The sequence below is a fragment of the Pan paniscus genome, chromosome 2 (genome assembly GCF_029289425.2).
Source record: "Pan paniscus chromosome 2, NHGRI_mPanPan1-v2.0_pri, whole genome shotgun sequence".
In the NCBI taxonomy this organism is placed as follows: domain Eukaryota; kingdom Metazoa; phylum Chordata; class Mammalia; order Primates; family Hominidae; genus Pan; species Pan paniscus.
The window spans coordinates 164,766,385-164,772,942 of record NC_085926.1 but is presented as its reverse complement, the minus strand read 5'-3'; positions in this window follow the sequence as shown (position 1 = coordinate 164,772,942).

The following is a 6,558-nucleotide window of genomic DNA, read 5'->3' as shown; positions in this document are numbered from 1 at the left end:
AGTGTTATGCTGTTTTGGTTACTATGACTTTGTCATATATTTTGAAGTCAAGTAATGTGATGCCTCCAGGTTTCTTCTTTCCTCTCAAAATTGCTTTGATTATCCAGAGTTTTCAGTAGGTTCATACAGACTTTAGAATGTTTTCTCTTTTTTTGTGAAAAATGTCATTGTTATTTTAATAGGGATTATGTTTCTTCTATAGATCAGCTTGAGTGGTATGAACATTTTAACAAATCTAATTATTCATACTTATAATTATGTCTTTTTATTCATCTGTGTCTTCTTTAATTTCTTTCACCACTGTCTTATGGTTTTCAATGTAGAGATCTTTACTTGTTGGTCAAATTTATTCCTAGGTATTTTATCTTTTACAGCTATTTTAAATGGGGGTATTTTCTTAATTTCTTTTTCAGATGGCTCACTATATAGTGTATAGAAATGCTACTAATTTTGAATGTGGATTTTTGTATCATGCAACATTACTACATTTGCTTATTTTTTCTAATAATTTTCTTAGGTGGAGTTGCTAAAATACTTTATATATAAGATCATGTCATCTGCACATAGGGACAATTTAACTTTTTACTTTTTAATTTGAATGTTTTTTTCTTGTCTAATTTATTTGGCTTGAATATTCAGGACTATACTGAATAGAAGTGATAATTGTGGGCCCCTTGTCTTGTTCCTAATCTTAGAGGAAAAGCTGTCAACTTTTTCTCATTGATTATGTGAGCTGTGCACTTGTTATACCTGATCTTTAATGTGCTGAAGTACATACTTTCTATCTCTAATGTGTTGAGAGATTTTATAAAAAGATATTGAGTTGTGTCAAATCTTTATTTATTGAAATATGATTTTTGTCTTTCATTCTGTTTATGTGATATATCTTGCTTATTGATTTACGTATGTTGAACTGTTCTTGCATCCCTTAAAGAAAACCCACTTGATCATATTAAATCATCTTTTTAATGTACTGTTGGATTTGATTTGTTAGTATTCTTTCAAGGATTTTTGCATGTATGGTTATCTGGGACATAGTCTTGTAATTTTCTTTTTTTGTAGTGTCCTTGTCTGGCTTTGGAATCAGAGTGATTCTGGCCTTGTAAAATGAGTTTGAAATAATTATATTCTTTTTAATTTTTTGAAAGAGTTTAAGAAGAATTGGTATTAGTTATTTTTTAATGTTTAAATTCATCAGTGAAGTCATCAAGACTTGTGCTTTTCCTTCATGGCATAATTTTTATTATTATTTTATTCCCTTTACTCGCTATTAGTTGGTTAAGATTTTCTATTTCTTTATAATTCAGCCTTGGTAAGTTATATATATCAAGGAATTTATCTCTGTCTCCTAGGTTATTCAATTTGTTGTTGTAAAATTTTTTGTAAGTCTTTTATGATCATATTATTTCTGTTGTATCAGTGTTAATGTCTTCTTTTTAATTTCTGATTGTATTTGAGTTTGCTCCATGTTTTACTTAGTTTAATTAAATGTTCATTGACTTTATCAATGTATTAGTCTATTCTTGCATTGCTATAATGAAATACCTGATACTGGGTAATTTATAAAGAAAAGAGATTTAATTGGTTCATAGTTCCACAGGGTATACAGGAAGCATGATGCTAGCATCTCCTTGGCCCCTCAGGAGGCCTTAGGAAACTTAAGATCATGGCGAAAGGCAAAGGGGGAGTGAGCACTTCACAGGGCCAAAGCAGGAGGAAGAGAGAGGAAGTGCCACACACCTTTAAACAACCAAATCTCACGAGAACTCACTGTATGACAGCACCAAGGAGGATGGTGTGAAACCATGAGAAACTGCCCCCATGATCCAATTACCTTCCACCAGGTCCTGCCTCCAAAATTAGGGATACAATTGAACATAAGATTTAGGGGGGAAATAGATCCAAACTATATCATTTCACCCCTGGCCACTCCCAAATTTTATGTTCTTCTCACATTGCAAAATACAACCTTCCCAACAGTCCCCCAGCATCTTAACTCATTCTAGCATTAACTCAAGTCCAAAGTCTCATTTGAGTCAAAGGCAAGTCCCTTCTACCTATGAGTCTTTAAAATCAAATATAAGTTAGTTACTACCAAGATACAATTGGTAGAAAAGCATTGGTAAATACTCCCACTCCAAAAGGGAGAAATCAGCTAAAAGAATGAGGCAATAGGCCACGTGAAAATTCAAAACCCAGATGGGCGGTCATTAAACATTAAAGCTCTGAAATAATCTCTTTTGATTCCATGTTTCATATCCAGGGAAAACTGGTGTGAGGGCTCAGCTCCCAAGGCCTTGGCAGCTCCACCACTGTGGTTTTGCAGGGTTCAGCTCCTCAGGCTGTTTCAAGGGCTTGTGCTGAGTGCCTGTGGCTTTTCCAGGGACATGGTGCAAGCTGTTGGTGGATCTACATCCTGGGATCTGGAGGACAGTGACCCTTTTCTCACAGCTTTACTAGGCAGTATCCCAGTGGCGACTCAGTGTGGGGGCTCCAACTCCACATTTCTTCTCTGCACTGCCCTTGTGGTGGTTCTCCAAAAGGGCTCTGTCTCTGCAGCAGGCGTCTGCCTGGACATTGAGGCTTTTTCCTACATCCTCTGAAATGGGTGGAGGTTCCTAAACCTCAATTCTTGCACATTGTGTACCAGCAGGCTTAACAACACATGGAGGCTGCCAAGGCTCATAGCTTGCACCTTCTGAAGCAGAGACCCAAGCTGTGTTTGGGATTCTTGAGCCACGACTGGGGACAGAGTAGTTGAGATGCAGGGAACAGTGTCCTGAGGCTGTGCAGGGCAGTGGGTTCCTGGGCCCAACTCATGAAAGCATTCTAGCCTCCTAGGCATCTGTGTCTGTGAGAAGAGTCTGCCATGAAGAATGCTGCTGCAAAGGTCTCCTAAATACTTTGAGGCCTTTTACCCATTGTCTTGACTATTAGCATTTTGCTCTTTTTTACTTGTGCAAATTTCTATAGCCTGCTCTAATTCCTCCCCATAAAATAGGCTTTTCTTTTCTACCACATGGCCAGGCTGCAAATTTTCCAAACATTTACATCTGCTTCTCTTTTAAATATAAATTCCAGTTTCAGATCATTTCTTTGCTCATGCTTATGAGCATATGTTGTTAGATGCAGCTAGACAATATTTTGAAGACTTTACTGCTTAGAAATTTCTTCAGGCAGATACCTTAAATCATCAATCTCAAGTTCAAAGTTCCACAGATCCCTAGGGCTGGGTCACTATCCAACCAGCTCTACGTGCAAGGTGAAAAAAAGTGACCTTTGCTCCAGTTCTCAATTACTTCCTCATCTCCATCTGAGATCGTCTCAGCCTGGTCTTCACTGTCCATATCACTATCATCATTTGGTTCACAACTATTCAACAAGTCTCTAGGAAGTTCCAAACTCTCTCGCATCTTCTCATCTTCTTCTGAACCCTCCACACTCTCTGCTTGTTACCCAGTTACAAAGTTGTTAACTCATTTTCAGGTATCTTTATAGAAGTACACCACTCCTAAATACCAATTGTTTGTATTAAATGGTAATGAATTATTTTTATTTAACTTTGTTTTCTGTTTTATATTATTTTATTAAAAATGGCCCTTGAATTATTTATTGTTGCAAAACAAAATACCACAGACTTTACAGCTTATAATATACATATTTATTATGTCCAAGTTTATGTGGGTCAGCGTTCAGAATGTGGCTGAATAGAGAGTTCTTTTCTCAGGCTCTGATAAGGCTGAAATTAAAGTGTCAGCTGGACTGCATTCTCATCTGAAGGCTTGACTGGAAAACAATTTCTTTTAAGCTTATTTGTATTCTGCCTCAAGAATCTGACCAAAGACTTAAAAAAAATTTCTAGTTAAAGTGAATCTGAAAGTAAAGAGATAATAAGAGGTAAAGCCTTTGCTATTCCATAATATGTACTCTCAAATTAAAAAAATATATAGAATAAAAGTAGACAATGACAAACCTCTTTGGTAGAGAAATAATAGAAAAACCACAGAGAATCAGCAACATATGGAAGAGTAAAAATGGGCAGAAATATGGTGCATATATTGCTTCTAAATATGTGTTAGTATATATAAATCCTGCATCTTTCCAGTGTCAATTTTAGTCTATATGTGATTTAAAAATGTCTCCAGGCTAGATAGTTTTTTCTATCAGACTTCGAATATGTATATACAACTGACTACTCATGATTTCCATTTGAATATCTAAAAGTATCTGAAAGTCATCTGTTTTAGCTGTTGGCAATTCAGTGTTCCCAGTTGTTTATACTAAAAAACTTAAAATCTTCATAATTTTTTCTTTTCCCTTTACACCCCACAATCAAATACTTCAAGAAATTCTGTTACTTGTACCTTCAAAAATGCAGAATCCTATGACTTTTCACTATTTCTACCTTTCTCCAGTTTTATCCAAGTTGCTGCAAATGCCATTAACTCATTTCTTTTTATGGCTGAGTACTTTTCCATATATACGTATATATATATATATATAAATGCCTCCAGGCTAGATAATTCTATCAAATGTCAAATACATATGTGCAATTGTATACTCATGATTTCCATTTGAAAAAATATACATATACATTACATATATATTTCTTTATCTTATTTATATATATAAAATTTATAAAATTTATTCATATATATAAATTTCTTTATCTTCTTGTTGATTGATGGGCTGTTGGGCTAGTTCCATATATTTGCAATTGCAAATTGTGCTGCTATAAACATGCGTGTGCCAATATTTTTTTCATATAATTACTTCTTTTCCTCTAGGTATACATCCAGTAGTGGGATTGTTGGATCAAATGGTTTTAGTTCCTTAAGAAACCTCCACACTGTTTTCCATAGTGCTTGTACTTGTTTACATTTCCACAGCAATGTAGAAGTGTTCCCTTTTCACCACATCCACACCAACATCTATTATTTTTTTTTTTATTATGGCCATTGTTGCAGGAGTAAGATGGTATCACATTGTGGTTTTGATTTCCATTTGCCTGATCATTAGTGATGTAGAGCATTATATCCCTCATGAACATAAATGCAAAATTCTTAACAAAATACTGGCTAACTGAATCCAACAGCATATCAAAAAGATAATTCACCATGATCAAATGGGTTTCATACCAAGGATACAGGGATAGTTTAAAAGATGCGAGTCAATAAACGTGATACACCACATAAACAGAATTAAAAGCAAACATCATAAAATCATTTCAATACATGCAGAAAAAACATTTGACAAAATCCAGCAACATTTTATGATTAAAACCCTTAGCAAAATCGGCACACATGGGACATACCTCAATGTAATAAAGGCCATCTATGACAAAACGACAGCCAACATAATGCTGAAAGAGAAAAGTTGAAAGCATTCTTTCTGAGAACTGGAATGACTCAAGGATGCTGTGTCTCACCACTTGTATTCAACATAGTACTAGAAGTCCTAGCCAGAGCAATCAGGTAAGAGAAAGAAATAAAGGGCATCCAAATTGGTAAAAAGGAAATCAAAGTATCACTCTTTGCTAATGATATTATCATATACCTAGAAAATGGTAAAGACCCCTCCAAAAAGCTCCTAGAACTGATAAATGAATTCAGCAAAATTTCAGGATACAAAATTAATGTACACAAATCAGTAGCTCTGCTATACACCAAGAACAACCAAGCTGAGAATCAAATCAAGAAGTCAACCCCTTTGCAATACATGCAAAAAATAAAACAAAATGCTTTGGAATATACCTAACCAAGGAGATAAAAGACCTCTACAAGGAAAACCACAAAACACTGATAAAAGAAATCATAGATGACAGAAACAAATGGAAACACATCCCACTCTTATGGATGGGTAGAATCAATACTGTGAAAATGACCACACTGCCAAAAACAATCTACAAATTCCATGCAGTTCCCATCAAAATACCACCATCAGGCCAGGCGCAGTGGCTCACGCCTGTAATCCCAGCACTTTGGGAGGCTGAAGCGGGCGGATCACAAGATCAGGAGATCGAGACCATCCTGGCTAACACAGTGAAACCCCATCTCTACTAAAAATACAAAAAAATAGCCGGGTGTGGTGGCGGGCACCTGTAGTCCCAGCTACTTGGGATGCTGAGGCAGGAGAATGGTGTGAACTTGGGAGGCAGAGCTTGCAGTGAGTCGAGATTGCGCCACTGCACTCCAGCCTCGGTGACAGAGCGAGACTCCGCCTCAAAGAAAAAAATAAAATACCACCATCATTCTCCACAGAACTAGAAAAAGCAATTCTAAAATTCCTATGGAATCAGAAAAGACCCTGCATAGTCAAAGCAAGACTAAGCAAAAAGAACAAATCTGAAGGCATCACATTGTTCAACTTCAAAGTGACTATAAGGCCATAGTCACCAAAACAGCATGGTACAGGTATAAAAAATAGGCACATAGACCAATGGAACAGAACAGATAAGCCAGAAATAAAGCCAAATACTTACACCCAACTGATCTTTGATAAAGAAACAAAAACATAAAGTGGGGAAAGAGCACCCTATTCGACAGTTGGTCCTGGCAT